Raw genomic sequence first — 22,337 nt, forward strand, 5'->3', positions numbered from 1 at the left:
TTCTAGATGAGGTCAAAATGTCAAAATCTTGCCTATCAAGTCACTGTCCTTACTATTCACTATCTACTTTTATAAGTTTGAGATTTTCCATAATAGCAAAGTGAAAATTTCTTAAATAAATGCTTAAATACATTGAAATTTAGCAATGTTGCTTATTCAACAGACTAGTTATGTGAAAAACATCTAATAAAGCTAACTTTCATCAAAATAAATCAGGTGAATCTGAATATACAAAATAAAGCAATAAAACTATTGTAAGCAAATATAGGAGAATTTATGTTTTTTGGGAGATGGATGAAGAAGCTTTTCTAAGCAATACACAAAACCCAAATTCCAAAAAGATTAGTGAATGTGATTACATAAAAAATGTTTTTTTCTGCACAGAAAAACCAGAGTCAAAAGACAAATGATCAACTGGGGAAAATATTTCAACACATATGACAATGAGCTCATTTCCTTAATATATAAAGACCTCTTACAAATCAGTTATGAAAGACCATTAAACCAATAGAAAAATTGACAAAGAACTTAGAGGCAGTTCATAGAAAAGAAACACAAATGGTTTATAACATGAAATCATGAAGAAAAGTAAAATGTCAATGTTACATGATTTTTCATTTATTGGAAGCAATTCTTAAAAAGCATCATTAAGATAGACACTTAAGTGGAAAATATCAAAATGTAAAACAATCTATATAGTATGCTTCTACCTATGTAAAAATAACGTGTGTGTGTATATAATATATATGTATATGTATATATATACACATATATGCATATCTACAGATACACATCCTATCTGTATGGGTGCTTAAATATGCATAGAACAGTCAAAAAGAACCCTATACAAACTGGTTACAGCTGTTGCTCCTATGGTGGGAGCCCAGGAGTTTTGAGTAAGGAGTAGACATGACTTTTCATCCTGCATTCTTTTATACTGTTTAAATTTTTAAATGTATTTTTGCATTACCTTTGTAATGAAGAATAACTGATAAAATAAATGAAATTATTTTATTCAACAAATATTTGCTGAGCATCTTCTCTGTTCCATTCCTAAGTAATAGGAATAGAGGCAGTGGACAACCAACATCAATCTCTTTCCTCATCACTGACATTCTGCACGGGGTGCAGAATTGTCAATGTCACGAATGAATCCTGTTCAGTCTAGTAATTTTGACTGCAGCTTCATGAATGTTTTCTTTGAATGTGCATTTTTTAATATAAGAGAATATTGTATAATTTTACATAAAATTGTTGTGATAGAAACACATTCTTTGCAACTGACACAATTATCATCGTAATAGGGACAGGCCTCACTGATTTTAGAAGAAGCAGGAAGAGGTTCATGGTTCATGCCTCCATATGCAGGCATATCATTTAAGAATTCTCTTTGCTTTGCAACAAAACATTTCTAATTGCTCTGCCTTTGTTTTATGCTTTGCCTATTGAGAGTTAAGAAGCTTCTCATTCCCTTACCACTTAAATCATTTTTTATGATTCAAATCTAACTCATGTCCTGAATCTTCAAGACAAAAATAAAGCCAAAGACTTTTACTGTCATCTGTGTACAGTAAGTCCCACCAGTGTCCTAAATTCTCATTTCTATTGCATCTTTATATCTCTTTCTCCAGATACAGAACTATGCCAACAAAATAGAAAATTACAGCTGTTAAAGCCTTTGTTTCATTTATTAAAAATACACATTTTGATTAAAGGATGGGGTAAGCTGAAGAAAAATATTTCTAAGTATGGTTGATGAGCCTAGGCTTGCTTAGAGTTCTACCATAAAGGGGTTTCTTGGCCAATAAGTTAGGGAAAGCTGATTAAATGTCCCCTTGATTAAAAACTTCCCCTACATTGAAGATTTATAATGCATGTTAGCATGTTAGTGGCCCTAAAAAAAATCTATCAAGAAGTTTGCCTAATTTTTGAGCCTTTCTTTCTTTCTCTCTGCCACAAGTTAGCCCTGTGACTTCATTTAAGACTCAGATTCTCTGTCTAAAATTTAGGAGTTGAGACCAGATGATTTAGGTCCCAAATCTACTTTATCATCCTAGATTCTTGGTCTCACTTCAGAAAAATTAAACAATTTTAGCATTCAATGCTACTGAATTATTTGAAACACAGCCAAATAAATAACAACCAGCTATTACTGAATTCTAATGTATGATTGATTAATGGGATATGGAATGATTCTCAGCCTAAAACACTGGCTGGTACATTATAAATAGCAAAATAATATATATTTAAATCCTTTTTCAAAGCTACTAAGCATAAGTCTCAGAAGATAAAAGAAAGAAAGAAATAGTCCTAGATACCAACTGCACAAAAAGGTATTAGTTCAGGTTCTAATTTTTCTAGGAAACAGGAAAAATGTTTTAAAATCGCCTTTTAAAAAACTAAGGGTAACATTTTTAAGTAACTATACACATGAACAACTTTGCCATGACTTTTCTAGATCAGTCATACCAAAGACCGTAGGGTGTTTCTTCAGGGATCCTGTGCTCATTTGATGCCGGTTTTCTTCTAGCCTTGTGTTTGAAAAAGTCCAAATGCCTCCAAAGACTGAGGAAGCAAATGAAAAAAGAAAAGATCTCCTGACAATTCTTCTATGATAATTAAGAGATCTCCTGATATGGGGAGAAATTATAATCTGAGCTCAAATCAGGACAAGTCTCCGTTTTGACTCTTTGTTTTCCTTTCAGCAAGCTCCAGAATACTCCCTGGCCCCACTCTGGAATCTATGCTGTGAAAACTTTTTACTAGTTCATAGCTGACCTGTAAGCTTCCATCTGTAGGAATTATAGCACAACATACCTGTGTCGCAAGGAGCACGCACACTCTTGGTTCCCTGGCAGGAAGAAGTGAAAAGATGAAGTATATGTGGACTGAATAATTGAAATTCAATATTACCTAGCAGATTACTTCCTCACAAGGATAATCTGACAAAACACAGCAGTAACCAATAACAACAAATGCAGAATCCAATTTCTTTTTTAATTATGGGACAAAAGAGATCCAATTCAAACCACTCCTCCAAAACAAAATGTAATGGAAAACAACCTTTCCTTTAACAGCATTCCAATAGAACTTTTAAAGCTACAGCCTTTTCTTCAACTAATGCTCTGCCCAAGAAAGTTTTATTAGATGCAACTTTAAAAACCACCCAAGAATTTTCTCTTAAGTGTCCCTCACAAATACATCAACCTTGGAACCAGGTTCTCCTAAATTCTGATTATCTCTTGACTTTTCTCACTACACTTTACTTCCCAGGCTACCAGAGGCAAAAGTAGCCTTACTTAGTCCTGAAGTTTAGCACAGCATTTTCTATAGTCTACTTACTACCTAAAGGTAAATCTCTATAAAGGAATCCTCTGTTTTCATACTAAAAGTTGCATTTCCCACCAAGAAAACCCTGCTACAATTTTAGTAATTTATATGTAGGACAAATGCAACTAAAAAATCAGGAACCAGGATATTTTCTTATTTCATGTCCCATAAGACAGTTGACCTATTAGTAACTTACTATGAGACAAATTTATCTTCTGGTGAAGACCCATGAATGACAAATATTTATCTGAGAGTCTAAGCTGAATATATCAAGAAGCTAAAACTGTTCACTTTGTGTGAGTATGTGTTTAAGAACTTCTTGGTTAGAAAATCTTGAACTTTGAAGAGGTTCTCTCCTTCAGTAACTGGAGACAAGCATTTTGTGGAGGTTCTGCTTGAATTCCCACATCTTCTATGCCAAGGAAGGGTGCCCTTTGCCACCTCCACCTTGTGCAGACTTTCAAATCCCTGGAGAAACCACCTGGTAGAAGTCAGCATAAATACCCTGACAACTAAGAGAAGTTGTCATTTAATAAGGGAGGCACAAGCTTGGAGTTGTGGGGTCAGGTAGACCAGGTGGCTTGGCAGTCCTAATTAGCTGCCATTTGGAGGGATCTGATTAGCTAATTCACACATTCATAACCCACCCAAGTGTAAGGCTAAGAAGGCATACGCAGTGGGATGACCCAAGCTGGGAGACAGAGGAATAGAAGATGATTAGACTTGAATTCCAACTTTAATGATAAATCAGAACAACTTACTAATTAAAGATCAGGCAATAGAAAGCTCCAAATGGGAAGATCCTCTTATAAGAGACAGTAAGCTAGAGTTCAAGACTCAGCTCAACTGTTCTCTAGTGGCATGGCCTTGGACAAGCCACTTAACCATTCTGAGCCTTAATTCCCTCAATGGGTATATTACTAATGCCTCACGTACAAACAGCACCAAGTATGTCAATATAAGAAAATGCACACAAATGCACTTGGGAAGTCATAAAGCAGTCACAGCTCGTGTACGATTTGGAAAGAGGAACAAAAACAAAATGAGCAAAAAGGCTACAAAAATATTTTTGAGAAAACAGCTTCCTTACTTGCCCACTCCTAAGATATAGACACTGAAATGTCAATATGCAAAACTTCTGTAGACTCTGTAAGAGAAGAGAGCAGACTTACAGTGGAAATGTCTACAAAATAAAAAGATTGCTGAACGTGAGTCTTTGCTCTACTTACTCGAAGCCCCAGGTAATGCGAGACAGGCAAGTGAGCCAAGAATCTCTCCAGTACACCAGGACCCAGGACACTGCTGAGAAGGCAGGCAATGGATTGGCTCAGCAGAGGGGTTAGCCAAATGTCTGGGTGATCATGAAGAAGAGGTACAGAAACCTGGGGGAGGGGAAGAGAAAAAATATTTGGCCTCGGCCAACCTGGGGGCTGTTGACTGGGGTGAACAGGTAGTGAGAAGAAGAAAGCTTTTCTCACCTGAATGACCAGATTGTGTAGGAAGAGAAAGGCTGCATAGCAAACCTGCCTTGACCCAGGGACAAGGAGATGCAAAGTGTTATTAGATACGCTGGTGTTAACCCCCAAATGAGAGAGGTGGAGAACCTAATGGATTTTTTTATTAAGTTCATTTGTTTTGATCAACTCTCCATGAATTCTCAAAAAATTATAAGAACATCCAGAGAATATTGGGTGATAATTCAATTTTAAACATGTTTGAATTGCAATGATGTCAGTGCCTGTGAGGTAAAAACCCTACTAGCAAGGGGAAACTGTGTGGGGAACTAGAGCCAGATGGAGACTGGAAGGATGGGTGTTCAGATCATATTATGGAATAACAGTGCAAGAGAATTGAGGTCAGGGAACTTCCCAAGAGCACTAGAGACAGCAAGACAGAGCGCCAAGAAGTCAGTCAGATTAGATGCTGTAGTGGAATGGCTCGTAGAGAAATTTGAGAGAGATGAAGTTCAGGCCACTTACAGCAGAAGTGGAAGAAAGCCCTGAGTCTTGCCATCTGCAGATGTGATCGACTGGGTTTGCAATCAGTACTGAAAGGGCAGCTGAATCCAGGAGGCTGAGCACTGAGAAAGGCCCTAGACTTGACCACAATAGAGCCTCTGAGAGCAGCGGTAAGAAATATAAGCCGTGGGAACTCAGTCCAGGATTGAAAGTGGACTCTTGCTAATTTGTTTCCAATGCAGAGCACACAGGAGTAAGTGTTTAAAGCAGAGTGGAAATGACCAGCCACCACGTCTAGGACCACAGTACTAACAGGAACCCAAACATGCGAGCAAAGTTACCTCAGAAGGCATCACCAAGGCTTACTTGCTCGGCTCACTTACTCTGCTTTGATGAATACTCTGGTATCTCTCCCCATGCTGGCTCCTCAGCTCAGTATCTAGAGGTCTGACAGTCCTCACAAGGCAACTGTTCTTCACACAACTTTGGAATTTTATGAGTGTTCACAAAATAAAACTAAATAGTACTCCAGTACCTAGCTCAAACCTTGCTCAACAATCCCCTCTTAAGTCCCGGTTACCTACGCAAAAGCGGCTCTAGTTGATTAATCAAGTTGAAAATCCAGGTACAAGAAATGTTGGTAGCTGTGTCCCAGGGTGAAATCCAGCTCTAGCTGGAAAACCTTGGCCATTTTTGACCAAGAGAGTTCAAGTTCAGATTCTTCTCTTTAACAGAATGGCTCTAACTGAATCTAATCAACAAAAGATAGTCTTAATTCACATGATTATAAGGGAACCGAAGAGGTGATCTTGTCTATTCTCTTACAATGAAGTACAGTACCTGGAAACTATTAGGTATTCAATAGGTTTTTGTTGAACATTAAATATTAAATGTTAAATATTCCAAAACGGGCACTCATCACATTACATGATTATATTACACTGACTATGAAGAACAAATCCTTGCCAGGATGGTAACAGAGGTTGGGAATTATGGTCCAACAGGGAACCAGAAAATTTAGCACAATTTGCTTTTAACAGGTAGAAAGAACAAGGTTGTTATAACTGTCCTGTAGTTTTAAGTCCATTAATAAGATGTTCCTACTGCAACTATTAATTTGTTAGAACAGAATCTTCAAACATGTTCAAGAAATTAAGAAGAGCATATATGGTCATCAGACTATAAAATTTATTGAAAACTTCCCTCAATATTGTGCTATCCAAACAAAATAATCATAAAGAAGGAGCCTAAAATGCATGGTCTTCATGTTTATCACCATTGACTCCATTTTTTAAAAGACTAGAAAGTGACTTAGTATAAGTGCTGCCGAGTATCTTTGGGGTGAGTTATGACACCTTACACTGAATTATATTCTATAGGAGTGAATAATGTTAAATTGTGGCTACTGGGAAGTATTTTCAATCAGCACCATTTCTTCCTTTCTAAGAGGTCTGTATTTTCCTATTTAGATAAGGTTCAGTCTCAATACATACATTTGTCCTATATCCCTCTGACATTAGAGATCAATGTACAAGATGCCTATGAAAGCCTTTTCCTTCATCGTATTGAGCAAAAAAAGAACTTCTACCCTGTTCAAATTTGCAAGAATCTATCCAGTCACAAATTTCTATTGAATATTTTGAAAGAGATTATATAACATGAATAACAGGCCTAAAGAAATTTAAATATGGATCAATTAAAAAGGGGAGCAAAAAGATAATTTTAGGTTTAGGCAGATTAAATGATTAGCCTCGCACAATGATGTTGCCCTGCTAAAAGAATGTTGTTCTGCTAGGGATAATGGTGGTAATAGGGACTAGGGTGGTTTAAACCCTACTGAAATGGAGATTTAACAGATTCTTAAGTTGCAGAGAAATCCAAGAATATGCTTCAAATCCTGGCTATTTATGCTGTCATTAAAATAGCTGTGCAAGTACCAGACTAACTTTATGCATCAATGGGATCAACTATTACAGATGAAACCCCTAAAATGATCTAAGTGCCATCACACTGAATCATTTTCCAAGTCAGAATATTTGAACTTTTCTTTCAATATACAACTTAGAGAAGTAAATAGACATTAATGTTCCATATCTAGCAAATGACCACATTGGTATAAAAATCTGAAATCCCTAGCAAGACAATTTATGAAAGGATGCCCTTTTGTAGATCTCACAATAGCCTGACTTTCATTTTTTAGTGGCTTTATTCACTCCCACTCAGTGATGAAGTGACTCTACTGTTTGAGGCCCAATGTTACAGGTTCAAGTCAGAGAAATGAGTCATGTTGGAAATGGTCCCTAGAAATGCTTGCCAGAAACATAGATGAGTTGGGCACTAGCACTTAAAATGACTTGCTCTCCCCCACCCTGCCCCTTCCCGTATTAGTTTCCTAGGGCTGTAGTAATGAATTACCACAAACGGAATGGCTTAAAACAATGGGAATTTACTCTCTCACATTTCTGGAAACCATAAATATGAAATCAAGGTGTTGGCAGGACCATGCTCCTTCTGAAACTAGGGAAGAGTACTTCCTTGCCTTTTTCTAGGTTTCTGGTGGTTGGCAATTCCCCGGCATTCATGGGCTTTCGGCTATGTGACTCCAACGTGTTTCCATCACCCCATGGCATTCTCCCTGTGTGTCCCTGCCTACCTGGGGCTGTCTTCTTACAAGACATCAGTCATGCTGGATTAAGGGCCCACTCCATCGTGATCTCATCTTAATTTAAATTATAGCCACAACGACTCTATTTGCAAATGAGGTCACATGCTGAAGTACTGGAGGTTAGGGCTTCAACATATCTTTTTGGGGGTAAAGTACAATCCAACCCATAATGCCCACTATTAACTTTAATCCTCTTCTGCCAGTAAAACTCTTGTATGCCAATTGAATCCCTACATGGTAAGAAAATAGAATATGAGCAAAGACAGAAGTCCCCATTGGTTTATAATGTTTTTTAATTTCTTCCAGAGCATTTCTACTTAATGTCACTTGATGAACACAACAAAGCATATTGGTTTGATATTTAATCTCAGGTTCATAGCTGAGAAACTTAAATGTGGAGAAGTTAAATGCCTTCCCTGGTAGCACCCAAGTTATATGACTCAAGCAGCTCAAGTCTCCTGAACGCCAGATCTATGCTGTTCCCCCTAATAAACTGAGCCTAATATAAAGCCTGAACCATTTGGGTCCATCGGCACTCAAAATACAAACTGGATGTTTTCAAATTAGATAAGGGACTGGCATAAAAGGCCAACAAAAGGGATCTTTGTGGTGATAAAACTGTTCTGAACCCCGACTTGGGTTGAGAACTAACCACGAACTGTTCTGATAGCCAGGAAAGCTGCTGCCCCACCAGACCCCTTTTGTTCCTGCTGGTTGAGAGCCTCTCCCTACACAAAACCACAGGCCACCTAAGCAGGCTGCACTGACAACCTCGGAGGGGCCATGAGATCAGGGCACAGGTAATTCCAAAAAAAAGACAGAAAATTTCCTTTCTACCACCTCTTCAATAAAGAAATGGGCATTTCATTGAAGATATCAAAGCAGACAGCACATGTGCCCACTCTCACACTCTGTCCCCATGCTCAGCCTCCAATCACCATCTTACCTAAGATCTAATGTAAAGGAAAATGACGTAGTGCCATGTAGCATGGTAATGAGGCCACAGGCTTGGAGATACACAAAGATCTGTGTTTGAGTCCCTTCTCTGCCCTTGCCTAGCAGGGTGGTTTTAGACAGGCTGCTTGTCCTCTCTAAGCTTCAGCTTCAGCTTCATGCAGACGACAGTGCTATTTCCCAGGATTGTTTTGAGAAGTGACTGAAATTGTTCGTGTAAAACTAAAGATTACAGTTTAGTAAGTGTTCAGTAGAATCGTGGGTCTTCATCCGGTGGTCCACATGTGAAATATGCAGAAAATGTTATGGACTCTATTCAAAAGTCTGTTGTGCTGCTGTTCCTATTTCAATTTCTATTATTTGGTTTCTGCCCCTGGGCATAAGATTTGTTGCCTGTTTGATGCTTTCATTTCTAACCTCAACTAATTTTCACTGAAAGGCCATTTTTCATTCAGACTTTTTTGAAAGAGTTCATCCACATTCCAGTAATTTTGGGGTAAGTTTAAACTGGCTAACTTTTCACCTTTTAACAACTTCTACTTCAACAGCTGTGTTAGTTTGGAGACCCTGTCTTTTGCTCACATTTGCCATCTTTTGCATCTTTCCAACTGTCTCTCACCTGATCATTTCTAAGACAAAGAAAGATTTGTTCCAATACCTGAAAGCCAGAATATTTGATTTCGGTTGAGTCTCTGATAAGGAGCTCCTCTGTAGTTACAGGCTGGCACTTTGAGATGGAATGACCAAGATCCTAACAATAAGAATCATTTCTTGACTTCACAAAAATGTTTTTCTGATCTCTCTCCATATACCCCAAGATGATAAAGGCAAGTCAACATTCCCTAAAAAAAATAATTACTCTTGCTGGCAAATCTAAATCTAGTGTAGAACTATTAACTATTTGAATTGACAATTGAATTTGATAGAAAGTTATCTAAGTTTAGAGGCAGTTGTTAATCATCCAGAGAAAATAAGCTATTTCACATGATTCTAGGAACTACTTAGACCAGTCAGCCCCAGGTGGACCTGGTTGGCTTGTTCTCACTGTGAAACTATCACATGGGCCTGTACCAGTCTAAATCCAAAAGGGGATCCCCATACAAAGATTAAATAGCATATTTAAAGTGTCATTTCTTGGGCTGCAATGAACCACGAACTTTAGCACAGTCTAACTAAAAACTATTTTGTTTTATTTTTGGTGGAGAACTAAAAGAGGGTTAAATATTGGTTCATGCATTTCAATTCAACATTTATTTTGTTTTCAGATTTTTGAGGTAGTCTAGCTATGTTCCACTAATGAAAAATTTGGAAAAAAATAGAAAGGTACAAAGACAAATATAACTATCAGCTATAAACTCACCAATCATATATTAACATCTAAACATTTACCTCACTCTTGCTTCCCTGCAGTATTTTTACACAGTTGGAAAAGTTGTATTCCTGTTTTTTTCAACTTAATGTTAATACATGGCAATATTTCCATCAACACCATTTTATTGATGGCATCCCTGTATATAAATACATTACCATGTGCATAAGCATCTTGATAACTAGGCTTACAACATTTTTTAATGAATGTTTCTTTAGAATTATGTTTTTATGAAATTCAGACAATAACAAAAAGCATAAGGAAGATAAATTGGTGGTTAAAGTTTCGAGTGTGGCTATGGTGATTTGAAAGCTGCAGAAAAATATATTGATATTGATAACTGCCATTTAGTGAAGATCCATGAACTGGCAGGCCCTTTGCAATCATATTTCTAAACTTCACACAACAATCCCCAAATACCAGAGTGTTATAATTACTACTTTACAGGTTCAGAGATCATACAGCTAAAAAGGGGTACAGATATTGAACACCTGTCTGACCCCAAAATTATGTTTTCTCCCGGTGATATCATACTGCCTGCCATCGTCACCTCCATTCCACCACCACATCTATTCTACCCCCACGTCTACCATCTCCACCATCACCTCTGCCATCACCTCCATACCTACCTCACCACTCCATTCCCACCCATAGAGCTTATCATCTCCACCACCACTTCTCATCATCTCATTTCTGCAAACCCTTTCTTCCCTTCCCATCATATTCTCCCCCTCCCCTGCTTCCCTCTGGCCCCCAACTTGCATTTCCTCAAGTGCCTGAGTAGCAAAGAAAGCAAAGGCCACCCTACCACACTCATTTTATAAACAATCCCAATCATGCATTCATTCAACAAACACAGACTGAGAACCCACTTTGTGGCAGGCATTGCTCTGAGCACTGAGAGTGCAGTGATTCCCCCATGTACAGGATTTTCTTCATTCTCACACACACTATTTCCCATATTAAACCTACTTTTGCAAATTATCCACCTGTGCCTGCGTTACCAGCTCACACTGCTGAGCCTCCATACTGGATGAAAAGCAGAAGTGAGCTGTTCAAGAAGGATCCGCCAGTCAAAAGGAAAGTCTCTGGCAATAGTCGTGAAGTAATTTCTTATCTTGTATTGCCACAGCAACCTACCGCAGGAAACAACTTCCTATTTCCATCCTCAGATGATGTGTATTTGCTCGGCACAGCTGGCCCGCAGTAGTTCACACACGGACCCTCTCCAGAAAAGATACTTGATATAATAAAGAGGAAAGGAAGGAAATTAAAAGGTAAAGAATGAACAGAGCAACAAGCACACACACTGAAGTCCTTTTCCCCCTCACTGGCATGAAAGAAACTTGTATTCTTTCTGTTCCTATTTTCTATGTAAAATAATTAGTTGTAGAGCCATCAGACTCCATGTATGACTAGACAACGCGTAGGATAGTACTTGGTACACACAGCCCCTACAGACTAATGAAATTCATTCCTACTGTCAAGGATGTCGTGGCGGTTTATAACTCTGCCTCCCACCGTTATATTTCTTTCACATATACACAAGCAAAGAAAACCAAACACCCCAGGTGTGCTGAAACCCTCGGGACCAACATTACGCGAGTTCTCATTTTCATAGAGAGATAATTGGTCAAGCCTGTGACTTAAAAGTAAAATCCCCTCCAGCTGCCTGCATATTAAAGGAGATTCTGCACAAAGAACACACTTTCTCAAAAGAGGGTGGCCACAGAGTGCTTCCCCAGGTGAACTCCTTGGGACCCAAACAAATGCTCAATTGTGCTTTTCTTAATTGAACAAACCCATGGTACAAAGTCCAAGCAGTGATAATACAACATCCATTTAAGAAACAGAGAAAAGCAGAGTGAGTATACAGTTCTTCTCAAAAGCTGAGAGATTTAGAGGGACATTAGCCCTGGGCTTTCCTGGAACAGATTTATGAAGAGCTGAGCAAACATTATACCCCAAGAGTTACATTTTAGAACTCACCGTTCTAAAGAGAGTGCTAAGTTGACAACTGCTTTACCACCCTGACATGCCAAGCAATGACTTTTCATGCATCAGTTAAGGAGTCATTTTACTTACATACAAGAAAGAGTAAATCCAAGAGCTGGCTCTTTATCCCTGAGTTAAGAAAACTCATAATACTCTGAGGCAAAGGTTAGAATTCTACTGTCAGCCGCCACAGCTCTGCAGGCTCCATCTATGCTCCGTCTACACAGGATAAGCATTAGAAGCTGAGCAGAGAGCAAAGCTCTTTAAAAGAAGAGGAAGTGTCATCTCTACTTCCTCAATTGTATTGTTCTTCCTTCTTATTGTTATTGAGCCCTTCTTTGATTCCAAAATCCAGGACACAATACTTGCGAAGAAGGCACATGGCACCCGTCTGACTTCATCAGTCAACACATGTATGAAGCATTACATGGTTTTCCTTACCTGTTTTGAAGGCAAAGATGCTTGTTTACAGTCACGGGGGATGGATCATTTGCAGAGCTGTTCTCAGCGTGTTCAGCCGGGATGCCACTTTTTAATCATCAACCTCTTTTCCATTCAGTCTTCTTTCAACTTCCCTTCTTTCTTCTAATAGTTCATGAGATGCTACTAAATAGAAAGTATGGATAAGTGTGTAAAAAGCATTTTAGGATAAAAACAAGTCTTAGCCTACATTTTTTTGCAGCATAATAGATTCTCTTACATCAAAACTTTTCTTTCACACACTAGAAAAGGAAAATGACAGGCTGAAGGTTAGAGATACTTGAAAGCATCACCAATAAATTTCTGCCCTCCCACCTCTGCTTTCCAATACAGGCGTCTTGTTTCTCTACACCTTCAAGACAGTAGCCCTGTATTTATTCTCTGCTTTCAAAGAACAGGAAACACATCATTAGAAATGGGCTCATGACTAATGCGTCTTCCAAAATGTAGTGGCTAAATTAGCATGTGTGTGAGTTATCTGCTGCTGTGCGAGAGATTACCTTGACGACACTGGAGGCTTAAAACAGCAAATACCTATTACTGCATAGTTTTTGGGGGCCAAGAATCGGAACCCAGATTGGCTGGGTTCTCCCACTAAGGATCTTCCACAAGGTGACAGGCAAGGGACCAGCAGGACAGCAGTCATCACAAGGCCTAGCTGGAGACCAAAACTCTTCCAAGCTTGCTAACTTCATTGTTGGGAGCTGTCTTGCCAATGGGTTTCAGCCCCAGGCAAGTTCACTATAGATTCAGTGAGACAGAAAAATGACAACAGAACATTCTTGGTGAAAGAGTTTATACCCAACTTTATTCCCACGGTGGCAGGTCAATCACTAGAATCCTGTCCACTCAGAGCGAGTCTGCACGCAGCAAGCCAGTCTCTGCCTCTGGGCCTCTCTGTCCCCACAGCTGTCTCTGTCCTCGGCGCTGCCACCACTCCAGCCTCTGCTCTCCTGCAGCTGTGCAGTGGCCGTGCAGCCATGTGTGTCGCCCAGAGCTCTTTATATAGAATCAGTAACAGTGTATTGTCCACACGTGTGCAGTAAGCAAGCCGACCAGGTGAGAATCCTGGCATAAGAACCTTCACTTTATCTACACAGGCCAAGTGCTAGAATCCCATCGGCCTCAGGGCAAGTCTGCATGCAGCAAGCCGGTCTCTGCCCCTGGGCCTCTCTGCCTGCGCAGCCATCTCAGTCTCTGTCCTCGGCGCTGCCACCACTCCAGCCTCTGCTCTTCTGCAGCCCTGCAGCCCAGAGCACTGGGTGGAGCTCTTTATATTGAGTCATTAATAACTTATTGCCCACATGCATGCAGTTAGCAAGCTGACCAGGGGCAGGTGAAAATCCTGGCCGTAGGAACTTTCATTTTCTCTACAGTAGGATTCAGTTTCTCACGGACTATGGGCCTGAGGGTCTTAGTTCTAGGCTTGCTGTAGACCCAAAGCTGCTCTCTGTTCCTTTCCACATGGGCCTCTCCTTGGGGCAGCTCACAACAGGGCGGCTGGCTTCACCAGAGCTACAGCAAAAGTGAAGGCAAGGGAGAGTGAGGGGCCCAGCTCCTGCCTATAATCCCGCAGGCACTTCCAGGCCTGGCCTCAGGCGATTGTGGAGGCTTCCTGGGCAGGGGGGCTGCCCTCCACACACCAGCCTCGGTACCAGTCAGCACGCTGCATTGTCAGGGCACAGGAGCGTCTCCCGGCAAGGCTCCTTCACCGCACCCCGCCCACCCTCATTCCTCCGTCTCTTTGGATTCTCTCCAGGTGCCTCTGCTGAGGCCTCCTTATGGAGGGAGGAGGGGAAGCCCTGAGGACACTCCCCACCCACCCCACCCCGCTACTCAGCACTTCTCTACTCCACCCTCCCCACCACACACACCTGAGGGCTCCCCCCACTGTGCGCTGATGCACCTGGCCCTGCACCACCTCCATTCCTGGGGAAGACTGGGAGCGGGGTGATTCCGCGTCCTTCAGCTTGTGAGGGTCCTTAGGCCCTCACGGTGAGAAGAGGCTTAACTCTTTCATTTTTGGTTTGTTGCTTTGATCTGCTCCTCAGCACCCAACAGCTCAGCTCTCCCTTGCCCAGCTCAGTTGAGCTCCTGACACAAGCAGATGTGAGCATGACCGAAGTCACAAGTTTGGGAACCTATTCTCAGAAGTGATATCCCATCACTTTGGCTACATTCTGTTTGTTAGAATCAGTCACTTGGTCCAGACTACACTCAACAGGAGGGATTACACATGTGATCTCCATGAGGGGGGATCACAGGAGGCTATATTCCAGGTTTAGATACAGTATATAGTAGATAAATTTGTATCCAAATTCAAATTGCCCCATCCAGCCAATTAATAAAAGGGAAAACCCATCTGTCTTGCCGATGGGGCTTCAGCCCCCAGCAAGTTCACTAGGGATTCAGTGAGACCGAGGAATGACAATGGAACGTTCCTGGGGTACAAGGGTTTATTACCTGGCTTGATCTCCTGGTGACAGGTTGAGCACTAGAATTACGTCTGCACCCAGCAGTCCGCAGGTCCGTAATCCTCCTCCTTCGTCTCTGTCTCCACCCCTAGACCTGGGCAGAGCTCTTTATATAGTGACTCAGTCAAGACTAGCTTATTGCCCACGGGTGTGGAAGCAGTAGCCTAGCAGCAGGCCAGTTACATCATCAAGTAGTTTAGGTTCAGGTGAGGATCCTGCCATCGGAACCCCAACTTACCTCACACCATGTAAAGATAAAATCATAAATATAGCATAATATAAAGGAAAATCTGAGACTTTTATCCAGGCATTGCACTAGCTGCAGCCTACTCTGGTCGTTACCAAGATCACACTGCTCAGACCTGAAAACCCAATGGCCATCATTCCATCCCCAGGAAACAGACACATTAACATATAAGCAAAATCCTACACTGAACTATAAAGTGAGACTAGAATCTGCCATTTCAATAAAGAAGAATAATTTTTCACCTAACCTCAACTATGGGAATGACTCAAAGCAAGCCCAAAGTTGGACTTTTTTCAGTGGGTTTATGTAGACACCTTAAACATTCTTGCAGGAGGATCAAGTTCCCCAACACCTGGCCTTTCTCCTCTTGATGCTCAGTGAATCTGCTCCTTCCTAAGAATGACCAGACACAGCTTCCTTGCCTGTAGCCCCCACCAACCCCATGTGGTACATATGCAGGTCACTCCCTTTTTCTTCCTTTGTAGGTATAAACTGCTCACACAGAAGGGCTGTATCCTGGTCTTCAACACCTGAGGGCAAGGAGATAAGGGCCATTCTGGGTAGAGAAGAAAATAATTCAGTTGACCTTAAGCTTCCTGATTTGAAGATACGTGGATAACAGCTGACGCTCCAGACAGCAAGCAGGGCCATTTGATTTGTAGTTTCACTGGCAAAAGATTAAGGGCAACATTTTCAAAAGCAAAGTGAAAACCTTCTGTATGACATGCTTTGTGTCTCTGTTTTTTCAGACTTCTTTTAATGTATAGATTAAACAGAGCTTACATTCCAACATACCCCATGCCTCACCCAAACCAAATGTCAATAAAAAGTGTGTTAAAAATAAATAATGCTGCTGAGAGGCAGAGAAATGACAAACATATAACAAAATTACTATTTGATGAAAGCAATTACCGTCGAGGAATAACAAATAGTTGGAAAAATGACTTCAGTCTCTGGTCTCAGACTTCCTCTTATTTTCATCATTTCATTTCATTTCACAAGAAGACACAAATTAAATTAAATCTGTGGAGGAGTGAAAGGATTAAAAGTAGATCTGTAGATTTTGACCAGGCATAAAATGGAAGTTCTCTCATTGACTTCTTGTTTGTGCAAACTTTGTCTCTGGGCATCCCTGTCTCATCTTCTCCCTACACTGAGCTGCCCTTTAGTTCTCTGCTTTAGGTAGCATCGGAAAGTACTAGATGATATTAAAAGGATGCAGTGACATCAATAGCAAGGGCTTATTTCTTATCAGGCTTTTAGATGCCATCATCAAAGACACCCTTTAGGGGCAGGTAATTTACAATTAACAAGGCCAGGATTGGAGCCATTTAAATCCTCTGAGCAGAGAGCACCTGATTTATAGAAGTGGGTAATCCCCAAGGGAGCAGGAGCTCCAGCTGAGGGTGAACTGATCACAGGTTCTTTTTGGCCCTTTTCCTGCCTCCCCAGACTCCATTAAAATGATGGGGAAAGTATAAGTATTTTAACCCATAACAACAAAAGTAAAATGGATGGAAGAGCCTTAGAGCTTGAGAAATCTCAACAGATTTCTGGAAGATAGGGTGACAGAGGAGCAGTAAGACATGAAGGATGGGAGGAACCACACATTGCATGGATAAGACTCCCCACTGTGGTAGAGAAATGCCACCCACGCTGCAGAATCCCAGGTGGGATCAGGATTTTGAAAGCCAAGAGAAATTAGAAAGACTAAATAAGTGATGGGGCTGAAAAAAGAGGAAGGTGAATTGAAAGTCTGTAAGAACTTATTCCCCTTCCCATATCTCCATCAGCCCAGCCTTTACACAGCAAACAGGCACAATCCCATGGCCGCCCATTTCACCCCACCCCCAAGCAAAACTGTGCAGGATTCATGTCTTAAAGAATGGAAATTGTGCAGAGAATACAAGAATGTATATGGCTACGGGCACTCTAGAATGAAAACTGCATTCTGGTAATAGGGCACCATTCAGCATGTGTTAGGGCATAATATTATCTCCCTGTTGGGTAACCATGAAAGGCTGTAGAAAGTGGGGAGAAATGGCCTTCCCGTCAGTATCCTTACAGAAATTTACAAAGATATTGTATCCATAAAAAAGAACAGGGTGGGGTGTTAAGAAAAACAAAATCAGAACAAGAAAGAACCTTTGCATATTTTAAATATGATTTGCCAAATAAAAATTTTAATGGGAAGGGTTGGATGACAAATTCAAGTAAACCTTTCAGGAAGTATTATTCAGTGACCTCATGAAAGAAATAACACAGAAGGTTTCCCACAAAAGAAGTCTATGAGTATTTGGATGAAAAGTTCTCACTGGGTGCTCAGGATGAAGAATTTCAAGTTACTGTAAAATTCCCAAGCACTAAAGACAAAGAGAAAATCCTAAAATCTCCTCAAAGTGACTTGTTAGTCACTACCATAGAAACAAGAAAAGGACAGGTTCCAGATTTCTCCTAACTAGCACTGAAAGTTAGAAGGCAAGTGAGCAAAACGTCCAACAGGACCTGAATTTCACCCTAGTTTATATTCATTTAATCAGCAAAAAATATTTGGTGCACCCTTCTGGGCACTGGAGGTACAGCAAGGAATGAACAATAAGCAAAATCCTTCTGTTCTCATGCTCCAATCAGCATGGTGCACACTCTGAGCAAGAAAAGCAATACCTCATGTGCTGAGTAGCAACAAGGGCTGGGGAGGAAAAAAATTAAGCAGGATAGGAAAGAGAGTCAAGGGAGAAAATTAGGTCAAACTTTAGATGAGGCAGCTATGGAAAGACTCTGAGAGAAGGTGACCTCTGAGTAATGACCTAAAGGAAGTGGCATGATCCTACTGATGTCTGAGAGAAGCACAAGCAGAGGGAACAGCAAAGGCAAAAGTCCTAAGGCCTTCAGAGCCTGACATGTACTAGAGGAAGACAGAGGAGGCTGGTCTGGCTGGAACAGAAGAGAAGGGGTCAGAGAGGTAAAGGGAAGCCAGGGCAGCCATAGTTACAGGTAGGTCACATGGGGTCATCATGAGAACTTGAGTGTTTCAGTCCAACCAACTAAACCAGAGTTGGCAAACGTTCTGAACAAGGCCAGATAGTAAACAGTTGCAGGTCAACCATTCAACTACTCACTGGCACGAAAGCAGCATAGACAGCATGAAGTGCATAAACAAGGCTGCGTTCCAATAAAACTTTATTTAAGGTCACTAGACTTCGAGTTGCATAGAGTTTTCCTGTGTCACAAAACCTTCTTCTTTGGACTTTTCACAACCATTTAAAAATGTTAAAAACTATCTTATAAGCTGCAGGGAAAATACAGGCAGCAAGCCAAATTTAGCATGGAGGCAAGAGTAATTTGATTGATTCTGAGCTAAATTATCAACTAAGTGTGAAGGTAGAACATGCCTGTTTTCAGACACAGGAGAGCTTTACTCTAGCAAAAAAGGGAGTAAATAAAAAATGAGGAGATAGAATCCAGGAAAAAGAAGATCCAGCTCATGAGTATAGTGAAGGGATGAGATGAGGGAGCTGTCCTGACAGCAAAGCACTAGAGGAAAAGGCTCCAAAAGCAGAGTTTCTAGGGGGAAAATGGGCTCACAGAGTGTGGTCCTATGCTTGAAAATGTGGAGTCACCTAAGGGGGCAGTAAAGACAAAGGAAACAAAATGGAAAAGCCATCAGTCAACACCAAAGCATGAAGAGAGCAAAAGAAAAGAAAAGCAATTGCTCTATATTATTTGGCTGTAAAATAAATAATAATTATATAGTCATATCAATGCAATAATCACAACTGATACTCAACCTTGACAATCAAGGTATGGAGAACACATGGAAAATTAGGGAAGACCGTAAATAAGCCTTGACAGTATGAGAGTTAAAGTTGACTGGACTGTGCAATATGGTAGCCACTTACTATTAAAACTTAAATTTCAGCTTATTAAACTTGAATGAAATCTTAAAATTCAATTCTTCAGTCATGCTAGCCACATTTTGGGGGCTCAGGACCACTGTGTCTGGGGGCTCTCACTTGGACAGCGCAGACCTGAACATTACCACTCATGCAAGAAGTTCCACTGAAGAATATGGGAGAATTTGGGAATTGAAAAGACAGGTTTGAGTTGTTGACTATGTAAGGAATCAGGAGACGCTGTAAAGGAACGAAAGAAAAGTATAAGCATATTGATTTGAAAAATCACCCAAGTAACTGATGGAAGCAGTAAAAATGGAGATTTAATCACAATGGGAGAATAATAAGGGAGTTCTCTAGTGGTTCCCTGAGCGCAATGAATAGTGTCTGAAATTGACAAAGAGCAGCATGAACACAGTATATGGAGATCACGGGCAGGACTGCAACGAGGAGAGCTCAGTGGAGAGCAGGTGGTCAGGCTGGAGCAGAGAGGGCTGCCACAAGGGTCTGCCTTTCCCTCACACCCCCACCCTCCACCTGCCCGGATCACCCCAGTCCCACATCAGTCCCTCCTTCAAGGTTCAGCCCACAAGTCACTTACCATATTTTATTATAATTATGCTTTTAAGCTCATGCTAATGTGCCTTCAAAAGTGTTTGTCCTTACAAGGGCCCAGTGCTTGGCTTAATGCTCTGATGCCACCCTTTCAAAATTCTTAATAGTCTATGAACAAAGGACCCCATATTTTCCTTTTGAACTGGTCCCTGCAAATTATGCAGCCATCCTGTTTATAAGGTTGGTTCCTAACTGGACTGTCAGCTCTTCAAAAGCAGGGATGGATGGTTTTTGAAATCTGTAGCCCCATGAATGAGTATAGAACCCCCAGTAAATGACCCTTTGCCTAACTGATACTTACATATATTTCACTCATGAGGGCTATAATTTTTTACTCTAAGATGTAAGAATATAATCCTTCTTTCAGAAAAGCTATAATTTGTAGGGTACCAGGAGTCACTCTTAACACCATCCATAAAACATCTTGATATGCTATAATTACTGTTTTATTCCTTTCTTTTTAAGGCATTTCCTTTTCTTGCCCTGTCAATCCCTCTGGGAGAGGTAGCTTTTGAGCATCACTAGTGAACCTTAACTAACAAGCATTTGTCAGGACCCTTCAGCTCAGACAGAACCAACGCTATCCCAGAAGAGAAATCACTGTGAGTTCACAAGTTGAGCACATAACACACAGCTGTGTTACTGATTTGGGACTATGTAAAACACGCACACAAGTAACTCAAATAGCTTTCTGAGCCTCAGCCATTGCAAATCAGAAATGAACATTTTAGTGTTACATGCAAAATACATCAATACTCAAGATGGTTTTGAAAAACATACATTGTCTCCCACACACAAAACGTCATCTCTAATTTACACCTGAAATATTTTTTCACCTTTTCCACTAATCAGATGTAAAAACCCTTACTTCTTGTTTATTATTTAATGTCTTTATGGAATATGTTTCTTGAGTAATGATATGCAAGACATTGTACTCAAGCCTGAGGGCTTCACAGTATAGGACAAATGCCATGGACTCCTGCCAGAGAGAAGGAGCACGAGACTTCAGGGATGGAAGAAGAGAGTCTGGCTGGGTCTTCTTGGACCAGCTTCAGAGAAACAGCATATGTGCTGATCCTGGAAGCACAGGGGAAATACAGACAGCAGAAATGGGGCAGTGGACGGCAATCATATGTAAGAGAAGGTTCAGGAGTTCAGCAATTTGATGATCAGCTCAGTGAGGACCACGGTACAGCCTTGGAAGGGGAATGTTGGAGATGTGTAGGGGCTTTTGTTTGTCACAGGGACTGAGAGTTGCTCCTGCCATTTAGTTGAGCAGTGAAGTGGATTTCATCGTGATGGGAGTTTGAAGTCCCCCGAGTGAAAAGGCAGTTCTCATAACAAAGACTCATAACACGACTTGAGTGTCCTGTCAGATACGCATCAATGTGAAGAGTGGATATGTTTTAGCTACCTGAATCTAGGAACAAAGCAATGTTTAACTTGGCTCTAATATACATTGAAATACTTAGGAATGCTATCATTACTTCCAAATTTATCTTGTAAATTTGTTTTATTTGGAAATTTATAAAGGACCTGTTCACCATTTCAGAAAAGTACACTAGTGCTGGCAGCTCTGCTTATGGGATCAGTCTTGTGTCAGTCGGTACCACTAGCAGCCACATTCACAGTGATTCAACATATGCATATGAGTATGGCAGGTTAGGCATTACTTCAAAAGCCAAATGAGTTTTCATAAAGAATCAGAAATATTTAGCGGAATATTATCTTATTTAGCTTAAGTGAAAACTTACTCCTTATAAATTGGAACAAGAGTCTATTCTGTTTGTTTTTCTGGTGTGATCATGCCTGAGCATTTACATATTACAAAACATATTCTTTTCTTAGAAACTACATTTATTTCTCCTTTATATTTCATTTAGGATATCAAGAGTTCAGAGGGAGCTTATGGCGCATCAGGCATATTCTAAGAGCTTTATATAAAAATCACTTGATGCTCACAATAACATCACAAGGCAGGCATTACTGTACCCATTTCAGGGAGGAGGAAGCTCTAAATAGGCACAGAGAGGTCAAGCAATTTGCCCAGGTCCCATGGCCAGCAAAGGGCACCGCCTGGGTGCAGCCCTGGAGAAGCCGGCTCCAGGCCTCGGGGAGCTGAATTACTCTGCTGCATCACACTGGATTTTCTTTCAGCTTATGGGTAAGTAAGTTATATTATTCCTGAATCTCATTTCACCATAGTAAAGAGGACATTTCACTCTATATTGTATCAAGAACAAGGAAGCACTGAGTCAGATACAGACGGGTCATTGGTACGGCCGAGCGTTGCCAGGAAGGGCCACGTAACAAGACGTGAGCCTCACAGGGGAGCCGAGGGCCAGACTGAGGCTCAT

The 22,337-nt window shown here is 40.7% G+C and overlaps 1 protein-coding gene across 3 annotated transcripts in view; it reads right to left on the minus strand.

The window, feature by feature from the left end:
- The window catches only part of IPCEF1 (interaction protein for cytohesin exchange factors 1), a 161,363-nt gene extending 148,512 nt beyond the window's left edge, over nucleotides 1-12,851 (minus strand). For 2 of the 3 annotated variants that reach the window (XM_073219783.1, XM_073219781.1), the window contains exon 1: nucleotides 12,362-12,572. The gene's annotated coding sequence lies outside the window, so the exon portion shown is untranslated. Of the gene's footprint in view, nucleotides 1-12,361; nucleotides 12,573-12,712 lie in introns of those variants that run through there. The other variant, XM_073219782.1, reaches the window with a different exon arrangement.
- Nucleotides 12,852-22,337: the final 9,486 nt, after the last annotated feature.

Source organism: Manis javanica, chromosome 13, assembly GCF_040802235.1.
Source record: "Manis javanica isolate MJ-LG chromosome 13, MJ_LKY, whole genome shotgun sequence".
Classification (NCBI taxonomy): Eukaryota; Metazoa; Chordata; class Mammalia; order Pholidota; family Manidae; genus Manis; species Manis javanica.